Consider the following 14,182-nt stretch of genomic DNA (forward strand, 5'->3'; position numbering starts at 1 on the left):
TGGAGTTGTCCAACTTTGTGGCATGTTGGATGTGACATTGTACAAAGAAGCAGAGACATGTAGTTCAACTTTAGAACCAGTAAACACATGGCACGTCCACAGTAAGTTTGGGTTGGAGTATTGAGTTTTCAATATAAAAATGAAAGCCATCCTTCCTGGCCTTTGAGCTCTGTCCTTCACCTCTGAAAGGTTGCCAGGTTAGTTTTGGAAGCAGGCATACATTTCTAAAAGGAGAAAAAAATCTTTACCACAAAAATAAATAACTTTCAGACTTATGATGTAAAGACCTTGGAGTGAAATGACTTGAGAAAATAAGGCAAATTAGAAACGTCTCATGAACAATTTTGGAGAAAATTATTGAAAATGCTATAAAAAGAATCCAACAATAAATTAAGCTGTTTGAATTTTTTAAAAAATCAATGGACTACAGCTTTAGTTGCTCTTTTTATTTCGTCTTCTGAGACTAGGAAATACCAAACTATTTCATCTTTATTATTATTCCTTGTACTGTATCTATATACCTTGAAAAGAGGAGCCATGGTACAGTCTGAGGCTCAAGAGAAAAATGCAAAAAAATAAAGGGGGATGGAAATGACCTGTCTTGAAAAAGACTACACTTATACATTGAAATTGAACCTGAATACAGAGGATCAAATAAGGCCTTTTGTATGATTATGAGCCTCTCAAAATGGAAAATTATGAGTCATATTTTATATTAATTGAGAAGAGCATCTAGCAGGGCTCAATGACTATCTTCGTCTATTTGTGATGCTATAACAAAGCACCACAGACTGGGTAATTTATAAACAATAGAAATTCTCACAGTTCTGGAGGCTGGGAAGTTCAAGACCACAGAGTCTGTATCTGGTGAGAGCCCTCTTGCTGAATCCTTGCGTGGCAGGTGGTGGAAAAGCAAGAGAGGATAAACACTGTATTCTCATATGGCAGAAGGGCAGAGGAGAGAGAGGCTACTCGCACAAATAGGAGAAGAATCCTTATGACTTAAACACTTTCTGAAGGGCCCCACCTTCTAACATTGTTGCTTTGGAAATTAAGTTTCCAACATATGAATTTTGGAGAACACATTATGACTGTAGCAATGAGTACTTTGGAGTCAAAAAGATTCAAAACTCATTTTTCAGAGAATATATATGGCACTAGGCATCTGTAAAGCATACTTTGGGGGCATATTGGTGCATGGGTATGATATTAAATGTTTAATGATATATGAGTATAAAACGACCACTACCTGTACACATTTTTTATGGCTTACAATGCAATATTGTGTGTTTTTATGCATTTAATTCTCCAAATTACCCTGTGAAGTCAGTATAACAATATTTACTTCAAAGATGTAGAAAGGAAACCCCAGAGAGGTGAAATAACTTTCCCAAAGTCTCACAAGTAATTATAGGCAGAACCAGGACTCAGGGTTAGAACTTTGGCTTTAAGTCTTATGCTATTTCCAGTAATAACAGCAGTAAACTAAACTGGAAAAGGTTTTGGCATACATATCAACTTTTTTTAGGAGTGTAACTATGTTATGGGCCCAGACTCATTAATCTCTCAATATTTCAGAGAAGCAGATAAGAAATTGTTGTATTCCCATTTTGCAGCAGTTGTTTTTCTGTTTCCCTTCACAGCGACCCCAAACAATATTTGCTATTCCTTAAATAATACAGTCTGCAGAACCAATTAGACCGAGCAATCCTTTTGCCCACTGCTATGGATTAAGCTGAAAGCCTCTGAGTGGCTGAGACAAGAAGTGGCCACATTGCTGCCTTACACTGATGTTGTCAACAGCATTTACCTAGTAAAGGGATGCAGCTCTGGCCTGCTTTAATTGCTTTAAGTCAAATCCTGTCTCTTGTTGTCATAGTTCTCTGGGAGAAGACAGATCCCTAGGCTAAGGTTTAAATGATTTTAATAAGAACAACAGCTGTAATCCTTTAAAGATCAACAAAAAGGTGAAGATTTTTAGGAAAGTAAACCCAAACAAAATTGGTCCAAAAATATCTGAGAAGTCTGCAACTGATGACTACGGGTGTAACAAAAACTGGTCAGATTGATATTGTGAATATTTGGGCAAGTTGCTTCACATCTTTGGACCTAGTTTATCATTTTTAAAAAAGAAGGCTATTGAATATATATTTAAAACAAAGTTTCTAATATCATCTTGCAGAACTATGAAGTGTAAGGGAAAGCATTTTTGGTGCCCTAATAAATGTCAGGGCCTTCTGTTATGCATTTCCTAATATTTAAGGCTAATCATTTAAGGCTTTTGACACTGAATTTGAGCCTGTCTTAACATGCATATGGGTTTTGTCCCCAACAGAAACTGGATGTAATAAAACACTGCTTGACTGGGGGGCAGGTACAGTTTTCAGAGGTGGTGATGATACTTTTTTTCATTCTTATTTTCAAAATAGAGACTGTAGCCTTCAAAAAGATTTTGTAATCCCTCATGCTTTCCTTCTAAGATTCTTTGGGTCTCTGAAAGCCATGAGTGTTTGTATCTAAATAAGAATCTGGAGCTAGCCTGGAGATTCTGAAGCTTAAAGAATCAGTTTTCTTCTTTTGGGTCTGTAGGGGAACAGGGAGACCAGCAAACCTTTTGCAGAATGTTCTCTTCCCCTGATAGTGAAAAAAAAAAAAAAAAAGCAGAAAAATTAGCAACATGATATTGAAATCTGAGCAATGACCTTTAGGAAATGTTAAAGGGATAGTGGCAGTGACTATGAAAAGAGAGCAGTTTTTGAACAGGGTTAATTTTCCCTCCAAATCATACTTTGAAACATGAAGTTAAAGCAGTAAGTTTTGTGATCACAAAATAAAAATTGCCAAGGGCGTATCATTCAAGGCTAAAAGTGCTGAGAACAGGAGAAAGTTTAAAATAGAATTATGTATTTCTTAGATGTCAAGATACATAAACTTCCTTATGATCACAGAGATAGTGCTGTTTCAAAATGCTCCCAAAATGGATTCTATAGTATTTATTTTCCAAATTTAGAATTTGATATTTTTGCTAACTAAGCAATGAGGTTGTATGTGAAAATTAAAAAAAAAGACAGTTATGATTACAGGTCTTGCTGTGGCACTTTAATCATATTTAATTCACTTTTCTAACAACAATTTAATATATTAGGAAATATTTCAAAATGTAAATATAGGTTTTATCAATTTGCAAAGCGATTGCTTGATGGTAATAGATTCTTCTTAAACATCAAGTCACGACATCTATCTCATTCCTGACTCAAGTTCCTGGTCTATTTTGGTGAATATACTATGTGTATTTAGGGTGGAAAAGTATATTCTGGAGTTGGTGGATTCTTGTTTTACAAATATCAACTAGATCAAGATAGCTAATAGTGTTGTTTAGATCCTATAAGGTTTACTAATATATTTTTGTAGTTGTTTGAAAATATGATTTTTATTACTCAAAAAGATCCCGTAAGATGAAAACAAAAATACCATGATATTAAAGGTCCTCACTGAAACCACATTTGGCAAAATGTCTACTCAAATTACATAGATTTACATAATTTTAATAACAATCATCAAAAAATTAAACACTGAATTCCCTTTACTCATTTTTTCTACAAATATGTTTTGTATAGTTTCTTTTTTTTTTTCTTTTGGGACTTTCATTTTAGGTTCAGAGATACATGCACAGGTTTAGTCTATAGGTAAATTGCATGTTACAGGGATTTGGTACATGGATTATTTTTTCACCAAAAAATAATAAGCTTAGTGCCCAATAGATAGTTTTTCAGTCCTCACTCTCCTCCCATTCTCCACCCTCAAGTAGATCTCAGTGTCTGTTATTTTCTTCTTTGTGTCTATGTGTATTCAATGTTTAGCTTCCACTTATAAGTGACAACATGCAGTATTTGGTTTTCTGTCCTGATCAGTTTGCTCAGGATTATGACCTCCAGCTCCAACCATGTCACCACAGAGGACATGAATACTTTTTTTTTTTTATGGTTGCGTGTTTCCCATTTGCTTGGTTGATTTTCTCCATCCCTTTATTTTGAGCCTATCCATGTTATTGCATGTGAGATGGATGCCTTGAAGACAACACACCAATGAATTTTGCTTCTTTATCCAGCTTGCGATGCTGTGCCTTTTAATTGATGCATTTAGCCCATTGCCATTTAAGGTTAATATTGATACATGCAGATTTAATCCTGTCATCTTGTTTTTAGCTGGTATTATACAGATTTGATTGTGTAGTTGCTTTACAGTATCAATGGTCTATGTACTTGTGTGTTTTTGTGGTTGCTGGTAATGATCTTTCCGTACACATTTAATACTCCCTTCACATATCTGATGGTAATTCTTTTATTATTTGCTTATCTGAAAAGGATCTTATTTCTCCTTTGCTTATGAAGCTTAGTTTGGCAGAATAAGAAATTCTTATTTGGATTTTATTTTCTTTAAAAATACTGAATCTAAGCTCTCAATCTCTTCTGCCTTGTAGGATTTCTGCTGAAAGGTCTGCTATTAGCTTGATGGGGTTGTCTTTGTAAGCAACCTGTCCCTTCTCTTTAGCTGCCTTTAACATTTTTTCTTTCATTTCAACCTTGGAGAATCAGGCGACTCTGTCTTGGCAATGATCGTCTTGTATAATATCTTGCAGGGGTTCTCTTCATTTCCTGGATTTGAATATTGGACTCTCTAGTGAGGTTGAGTAATTTTTCATTGACATTATCTTGAAATATGCTTTCCAAATTGCTTGCTCTCTCTCCCTCACTTTCAAGGATGCCAATGCATCAGAGATTTGGTCTCTTTACATAATCTCATGTTTCTTGGAGGTTTTGTTTATTCTTTTTATATCCTTTTTTCTTTCTTTTTGCCGGACCGAGTTACTTTGGAGAACTGGTCTTCAAGCTCTGAGAGTCTTTCCTCAGCATGGTCTACCCTGCTGTTAATACTTGCAATTGTATTGTGAAATTCTCAAAGTGAGATTTTCAGCTCTGTCACTCTATCACATCAGTTTGGTTCTTTCTTAAATGACCATTTCATCTTTCAGCTCCTGTATTGCATTATTGTATTCCTTAGTTTCATAGGATTGGGTTTCAGTTTTCTCCCAGATCTTGATCATCTTCATTCCTATCCATATTCTGAAGTCTATATCTGTCATTTCTGTCTTTTCAGCCTAGTTAAGAACCATCACTGAAGAACTGGAGTGATCATTTGGAGGTAAAAAGACACGCTGGCTTTTTGAGTTGCCAGAGTTTTTGCACTGGTTCTTTCTTACCTTTGATATTACTGTCCTTTGGATGAAGATTTTGGCTTTTATCTTCTTTGATGCCCTGGGAGTTTGATTGTGGCATATGATGGGTTCAGTCAACCGGCTTCATTTCTGGAAGATTTTAGAAAGCCAAGGCTCACTCGACACTGCTGGGCTGCATGTTTTAACTCTTGGGGCCTGGTACTGGGCCCCTGGCCTTGTTCTCTGGCCCCTCAAGGTTAGGAAGCTGCTGCACTGGAGAGGTTGAGCTGTTCTTGTCCTCTGGCCACCACACTCTGATGGGGAGGGGTGCTGGCCAAAGCATGTCACTGGAGTGGTGGCAGTGGGATCCATGCTGGCTCATGCATGCCAGCAGTCACAGCAATGTGGCAGGGTGCACACACGTTGACTTGGGCAGGGCGACTGGGAGCAGGGAGGTGGTGTTCTTGCACATATTTATGCCAGTGATGACAGCACAGCAAGGGCAGTACACTAGCAGAGATGGAGTTGCTTGTGTCCATGTGTGCATTCACACTGGCTGCATTGCTGGTGGTGGTGGTGGGGGTCGGAGGGGAGCAGTGTTGCCAGCATCTGTGCACAGAACCTGCATGTTAATGGCATGGGGAAGCAACAGGGTGGACTCATACAAGCACAGCGATGGAGGATGGCCATGAGCAAATGCATGTCAGTAAAGCATTATGGGAGGGCTGTGATGGGGTGAGGCTGTGGGTGAGCTGGTTCATGTAAGTGAGGCCTGGTCTGCTGGAGTTCTCTGATAATCAGGCACAGTCTGCCCTTGAAGGAGCTATGATGAGGGTTCCTAGAAGCACCCCTGTTGGGTGTCCAAGGTTGCATTTCAAGCAAGCATGACCAGACTGGCTCCCCAAGAGAGGCCAGCAGGCAAGACAGTATCAGATCAGGCATCAGGCCTCATCCCATGAGCAAGACTTCCCTGCTTTGTCTAGCTCTAACAGTCATATTGAGGCTAAAGTATCCTGGAGAAGCATAGTGAGCCTTGGAGGATGGACGTCCTTGGCTGTGCTTCACTGCGGCTGTTCTCGCACCACTCTGGGCTCTGCACAGGCTGGAGTCCTGCCCATATGACCTCTCTAAGCAGCTTTTCCTACCATCTCAAATGCCCATAGAGGTTGGGGGACCTACCAGAATGGGTCCATGGTGAGAGTGGGTCACTCCTCACCAGTAAACTCACCCTTTCCCCGGGAGTCTCTGAGGGTCAGGTACAAGTCCTGAGGCTCAGCCACAATATGCAGGGTTCCCAGCTTCCTCTCTCTTCAGCCCAGCATCTGCATCCTCTCTGCATCCACTCTTAATGTCTTCCATCAGAAGATCTGCTCAGAGGTGTGTTATAGTCTTTCCAATGTCCCAGTCTCTCAGTGCGTGATATTTCTCCTGGTACATCTAGTCAGCAATCTTGGCAATTCTCCAAGGTTCTCTGATAAAACAAACAAACAACAACAACAAAAACAAATATATGTATGTATATATGTATATTAGTTTCTAAGACAGGGAGAAATTTTTAAATGATTACCCAATTATTTATTTCTTCCTTTAATCCTGTTTTGCTTTATATGTTTTAAGGTTCTATTATTAGGTGTAGGTGTATACATATTCATGATTATTATATGTTCCAAATCGATTCACCTCTTAACATTATAAAATAATACTCTTTATATTATCAATACTTATATGTTAATAATACTTTGTCTTCAAGTCTATTTTATCTGACATTAATATAGTTTCACTAGTTTTCTTATGCTTACATTTTCTTATTACATGATATATCTTTTTCTAACAATTACTTTTAACTTGTTTATATTAATGTGCTTCTCTTTGTGATAGAATATAATTACATCTTCCTTTATTTCTAATAATCTCTGCCTTTTAATTAGAGTGTTTTTAATCAATATTTAATGGCATTATTGATTACGTTAAATTCAGGTCTACCATTTTATTATTTGTTCACTGTGTATAACATTTCTCCCTCTTTCTTTCCCCATTCTTGTCTTCTTTTATTTGTAGTGTTTTAGAATTTAGCTTTTTAACTATATCTATTTGCTTTTTCTTTTCAAGTGGTTGCTCCAGGGATTACTATGTGCACTCTATTTTTCTCAGTCTACTTAGAGTATTAATATGTAGAAACCTTGCATATAAGTAAGTTCACTTATCCACACACCCTCCACTATGCTTTATGTAATTTTAACATCTGGGTTATCTCTAATTTGTCATCTGTTGTTTGCCTTTTTCTTTGCAATAAAGCCACATTTTTCTCACACACACATATGAGTAATTTTAGATTGTCTCCTGGAAGTTGTGAATGTTATGTTTTATAGACTCTATTGTATTACATTGTTTTAAGGACTATTGTTTTGTTTTAGGAGGCAATTCACTTAGAATCATATTGTCAATTCTCACACCTGTGGTGGGTGGTGGCTCAGATATCAGATCAATTCTTTTTTTTTTTTTTTTTTTTGAGATGGAGTCTGGCTCTGTCGCCCAGCCTGGAGTGCAGTGGCCGGATCTCAGCTCACTGCAAGCTCCGCCTCCCGGGTTCACGCCATTCTCCTGCCTCAGCCTCCCCAGTAGTTGGGACTACAAGCGCCGCCACCTCGCCCGGCTAATTTTTTGTATTTTTTTTTTTTTAGTAGAGACGGGGTTTCACCGGGTTAGCCAGGATGGTCTCGATCTCCTGACCTCGTGATCCGCCCGTCTCGGCCTCCCAAAGTATCAGATCAATTCTTAAATCTTTGGATGTACACTATTTTCAGTTTGTCATACACAACAGGTTCAATAGTCAGCCAGTGACAGGCTGAGTTAAACCATGAGACTTGGGGTTCAACTTCTCTGTGCCTTAGCTTTCTGAGTACCTTCCTTTATTCTCTGGTAGCCTGGGTTGTTTGATCTTCCTTGATGAGTACCTTTGGCCAGAAGGACTGGGTTCTCTATCACAGATCTGCATTTGTTTTTGCTTTCAAGGCAATGCCTGTGGCCACTCTTAGGGAAAACTCACAAAATCCAGGGAACTCTTATATGCCAGTCACTTGCTACAGGTTTCTACTCCAATCCAACGTCTATGACCACTGTTCAACCTCTAGAGTTCTATGTTAGATTTTAGTGTCATTGATTTGTTTTTCAAATTTGAAAACTGTTAATTGTAGAAGAAATTGACCTGTTAGGCACCCAGTCTTCCAAGACAGAAGGCCAAATTCTCATTAATTTCTTTATTTCCCTTCCTCTTGAAGGAAAGGCCTGAGAATCATTTAACTCCAGTTACCCACTTCCAAAAGCATATGCTGCTAAGTCTTACATTTTAATTACCTTGATGTTTTAGACTCCACATTACATCATTCTTATTGTTTTATGCTTTCAATATTAATTCAACTCCACAATACATCTTTCTTATTATTTTATACTTTCAATATTAGTTCATCTTTACTTTTTTATGTACTCTTCTTGATGCACTATACTTCTTTCTATATTTCTGAGCTGTATCTTAGATTATTTTCTTCTGCCTGAAAAAAATATTTTAGCATTTTCTTCAGTGATGGTACACTGAAAATTTTTCTCGTTTTTCTTTGTCAGAAAGTGTCTTTGTTTTACTCTTACTCTTGAATAATATTTTCAAAAAGTTGTAGTTTTGCAATTATTTCATTTCACCAATTTGACAATACCATTTCTTTTCCTTCCTGTCTTTATTATTTCTGTTGAAAAGTTGGCTTTCATTCTAATTGCTGTTCCCTGAAAATAATTTATTCATATAATGTATATTAATATTTTTTCTTTGAATTTAGCTTCAATACTGCTATGATCATAATCCTGAAGTGATTTTCTTTTAAATGTTCCTACTTGGGTTTGTAGGATTTGTAGGCTTCTAAGCTTGATGCTTTTCCTCAATTAAAAACAAATTCTTTATCATTATGTTCTCTAATATCATTTGTGTCCTATCCTCTCTTCTCTTTTATTTTGGGTTCAAATTACATAGAAGCAGACCTACATACGATCTCTCTTTTTTCTCTTTTTATATTTTCTAGACTTATATATATATATAATTTTGTGTTGTTATTAGAAATTTATTTCTAATCTCTAATCTGGTTCACAAATTCTCTCTTGTCTGCTGTTAATTCCACCATTTGAGTTTTTCACTTTGGTGTTTAGGTTTCTCGGTTATAGAATTTCAATATAGTTCTTTCCAGTTTCAAGCTTAAATTATTTTATTCCTGCCCTTAACTTCTTAATTTAGTAAGCATACTTATTTTAAAACCTGGAATTGACAACTTCCCCCAGTGAATCTGTTTCTATTCTTATCATTATTGATACTACTTTCCAGTCATGTTATTTTTACAGCTTATATAACTAGTATTTTGATTTCATGTTTTAAATATTGTATTTTCATTTTTAAAATGTCAGCCTTAATTTTAGATACAGAGGTACATGTACATATTTGTTACATGGGAATATTGCCTGATGCTGAAATTTGGAGTATGGATCCCGTCACCCTGGTAGTAAGCATAGTACTCATTGGGTATTTTTTGTAACCCAGCCCCTCTCCTTCCATCCTCTAGTAGTTCATAATGTTTATTGTTTCCATACTTATGTCCATGTGTGTCAGTATTTTCAAAGCTTTGTAGATAGTTTGGGTAATAGAAACATTTTGTTTTTCCCAAAAGTATTTACATTATTATATTCAAAGTGCCTAGCCATCTGGGATTACTCAAAGCTGAGATGCCCACAAAGCTGAACCGCAGTCCCTGAAGAAGCTGTCTTCTTCGGTATCACAGTTACTCTCTAGTGAGGTTCTTTAGAGTTCCATCTCAGTGTAAGGGAGATGCATCAGGGCTTTCACTGGTATGCCTTGCACCCATAGGCTTTCACTCTAGCCTTGAGGCTATCAAATGAGCCATCCATCCTTTTATTCTGTCAGCTCCCCCGTAGATTTTTTTACTTACTCCCAGGGGAAATATAACTCAAATTCCTCTGATTTTCAATCTTTCCATGCATCCCAGCGTGGTAATTCCTCACCATTATGCTATCTCCCTATTGCTTTCAAGCAAAATTGTTTATATATTGACAAGTTTTTCATTTGACTTCCAGGGGATAGTTGGACCAAGTTACCTAATCTGCCATTATAGGAAGCAAAAATGTAAAGTTAAATATTTTTTTAAATTCATAGTATAAGAAGACAACTATTATTTAACTGTAATAATATTATTTGATGGGGTAATTACAGCAAGTTAGGGAAATAATCAAATACTACCTGCGATAGTCAAAATAATCAAATCTATGCACTTTACCAAAATTTTTAAATTAGCATATAGTATTTGCTATTTTTGTAAGAAAGGATATTTTTTCAAAGCATTATTTATAAATACTACAGAGTATTCTTTATTTAGACATATAATGACTTACCCTGCTGTATCCCTCTTTCACAATAAATATCCTTCTGCATAAATCATTATTATGTTTGCTAGTAGTTTTGGATTTTCAGTTTTTCCTTTCATTTAGAAAAATGGCTCTTGTATTTATTTAATGTAACCAGCAAATATTCATTGCTTAGTTCTATTTTACTAATTTCTTTTATAAATATTATTATTCTGGTTTTCCACAAGTTTGACCTTTTTTTCTGACTTTCTATCTTAAATGCTCAGTACATATATTTCTACTGGCTTTCATGTTTTAAAAATGTGTTTCAGGCCACAGATATGTCATGGTTACAGCATTATGTTGTTAATTTCTAATATAATTCATTATGTGATATCCTATTTATTATGTTTTATTGTTAAATTTCTCTATATTCTAGAACTATCATTATTTTACTCTTTTACCTGAGGGAAATTTACAATGACTACTTTTTGACATGACTCAAAAAAGTTTATAATTCTGAAAGGGAAGCCCATCAGACTAACAGCAGATCTCTCAGCAGAAACTCTACAAGCCAGAAGAGAGTGGGGGCCAATATTCAACATTCTTAAAGAAAAGAATTTTAAACCCAGAATTTCATATCCAGCCAAACTAAGTTTCATAAGTGAAGGAGAAATAAAATCCTTTACAGATAAGCAAATGCTTAGAGATTTTGTCACCACTAGGCCTGCCTTACAAGAGATCCTGAAGGAAGCACTAAACGTGGAAAGGAACAACCGGTACCAGCCATTGCAAAAACATGCCAAAATGTAAAGACCATAGAGGCTAGGAAGAAACTGCATCAACTAATGAGCAAAATAACCAGTTAATATCATAATGGCAGGATCAAGTTCACACATAACAATATTAACCTTAAATGTAAATGGACTAAATGCTCCAATTAAAAGACACAGACTGGCAAACTGGATAAAGAGTCAAGACCCATCAGTCTGCTGTATTCAGGAGACCCATCTCACACGCAGAGACATACATAGGCTCAAAATAAAGGGATGGAGGAAGATTTACCAAGCAAATGGAGAACAAAAAAAAGCGGGGGTTGCAATACTAGTCTCTGATAAAACAGACTTTAAACCATCAAAGATCAAAAGAGACAAAGAAGGCCATTACATAATGGTAAAGGGATCAATTCAACAGGAAGAGCTAACTATCCTAAATATATATGCACCCAATACAGGAGCACCCAGATTCATAAAGCAAGTCCTTAGAGACTTACAAAGAGACTTAGACTCCCATACAATAATAATGGGAGACTTCAACACTCCACTGTCAACATTAGACAGATCAACGAGACAGAAAGTCAACAAGGATATCCAGGAATTGAACTCATCTCTGCAGCAAGCAGACCTAATAGACATCTATAGAACTCTCCACCCCAAATCAACAGAATATACATTCTTCTCAGCACCACATCGTACTTACTCCAAAATTGACCACGTAATTGGAAGTAAAGCACTCCTCAGCAAATGTACAAGAACAGAAATTATAACAAACTGTCTCTCAGACCACAGTGCAATCAAACTAGAACTCAGGACTAAGAAACTCACTCAAAACCACTCAACTACATGGAAACTGAACAACCTGCTCCTGAATGACTACTGGGTACATAACGAAATGAAGGCAGAAATAAAGATGTTCTTTGAAACCAATGAGAACAAAGATACAACATACCAGAATCTCTGGGACACATTTAAAGCAGTGTGTAGAGGGAAATTTATAGCACTAAACGCCCACAAGAGAAAGCAGGAAAGATCTAAAATTGACACTCTAACATCGCAATTAAAAGAACTAGAGAAGCAAGAGCAAACACATTCGAAAGCTAGCAGAAGGCAAGAAATAACTAAGATCAGAGCAGAACTGAAGGAGATAGAGACACAAAAAACCCTCCAAAAAATCAATGAATCCAGGAGTTGGTTTTTTGAAAAGATCAACAAAATTGACAGACCACTAGCCAGACTAATAAAGAAGAAAAGAGAGAAGAATCAAATCGACGCAATTAAAAATGATAAAGGGGATATCACCACCGACCCCACAGAAATACAAACTACCATCAGAGAATACTATAAACACCTCTACGCAAATAAACTGGAAAATCTAGAAGAAATGGATAATTTCCTGGACACTTACACTCTTCCAAGACTAAACCAGGAAGAAGTTGAATCCCTGAATAGACCAATAGCAGGCTCTGAAATTGAGGCAACAATTAATAGCCTACCAACCAAAAAAAGCCCAGGACCAGATGGATTCACAGCTGAATTCTACCAGAGGTACAAAGAGGAGTTGGTACCATTCCTTCTGAAACTATTCCAATCAATAGAAAAAGAGGGAATCCTCCCTAACTCATTTTATGAGGCCAACATCATCCTGATACCAAAGCCTGGCAGAGACACAACAAAAAAAGAGAATTTTAGACCAATATCCCTGATGAACATCGATGCAAAAATCCTCAATAAAATACTGGCAAACCGGATTCAGCAACACATCAAAAAGCTTATCCACCATGATCAAGTGGGCTTCATCCCTGGGATGCAAGGCTGGTTCAACATTCGCAAATCAATAAACATAATCCAGCATATAAACAGAACCAAAGACAAGAACCACATGATTATCTCAATTGATGCAGAAAAGGCTTTTGACAAAATTCAACAGCCCTTCATGCTAAAAACGCTCAATAAATTCGGTATTGATGGAACGTACCTCAAAATAATAAGAGCTATTTATGACAAACCCACAGCCAATATCATACTGAATGGGCAAAAACTGGAAAAATTCCCTTTGAAAACTGGCACAAGACAGGGGATGCCCTCTCTCACCACTCCTATTCAACATAGTGTTGGAAGTTCTGGCTAGGGCAATCAGGCAAGAGAAAGAAATCAAGGGTATTCAGTTAGGAAAAGAAGAAGTCAAATTGTCCCTGTTTGCAGATGACATGATTGTATATTTAGAAAACCCCATTGTCTCAGCCCAAAATCTCCTTAAGCTGATAAGCAACTTCAGCAAAGTCTCAGGATACAAAATTAATGTGCAAAAATCACAAGCATTCTTATACACCAGTAACAGACAAACAGAGAGCCAAATCAGGAATGAACTTCCATTCACAATTGCTTCAAAGAGAATCAAATACCTAGGAATCCAACTTACAAGGGATGTAAAGGACCTCTTCAAGGAGAACTACAAACCATTGCTCAGTGAAATAAAAGAGGACACAAACAAATGGAAGAACATACCATGCTCATGGATAGGAAGAATCAATATTGTGAAAATGGCCATACTGCCCAAGGTAATTTATAGATTCAATGCCATCCCCATCAAGCTACCAATGAGTTTCTTCACAGAATTGGAAAAAACTGCTTTAAAGTTCATATGGAACCAAAAAAGAGCCCGCATCTCCAAGACAACCCTAAGTCAAAAGAACAAAGCTGGAGGCATCACGCTACCTGACTTCAAACTATACTACAAGGCTACAGTAACCAAAACAGCATGGTACTGGTACCAAAACAGAGATATAGACCAATG

The 14,182-nt window shown here is 36.8% G+C and overlaps 1 long non-coding RNA gene across 1 annotated transcript in view; it reads right to left on the reverse strand.

The window, feature by feature from the left end:
* Positions 1–4,137: 4,137 nt before the first annotated feature.
* LOC126947553 (uncharacterized) overlaps positions 4,138–14,182 on the reverse strand; it is a 60,213-nt gene continuing 50,168 nt past the window's right edge. Inside the window, exon 4 of the long non-coding RNA XR_007723122.1 lies at positions 4,138–6,686. This is a non-coding gene — a long non-coding RNA (uncharacterized LOC126947553). The remainder of the gene's footprint in view (positions 6,687–14,182) is intronic.

The sequence above is a fragment of the Macaca thibetana genome, chromosome 2 (assembly GCF_024542745.1).
Source record: "Macaca thibetana thibetana isolate TM-01 chromosome 2, ASM2454274v1, whole genome shotgun sequence".
In the NCBI taxonomy this organism is placed as follows: domain Eukaryota; kingdom Metazoa; phylum Chordata; class Mammalia; order Primates; family Cercopithecidae; genus Macaca; species Macaca thibetana.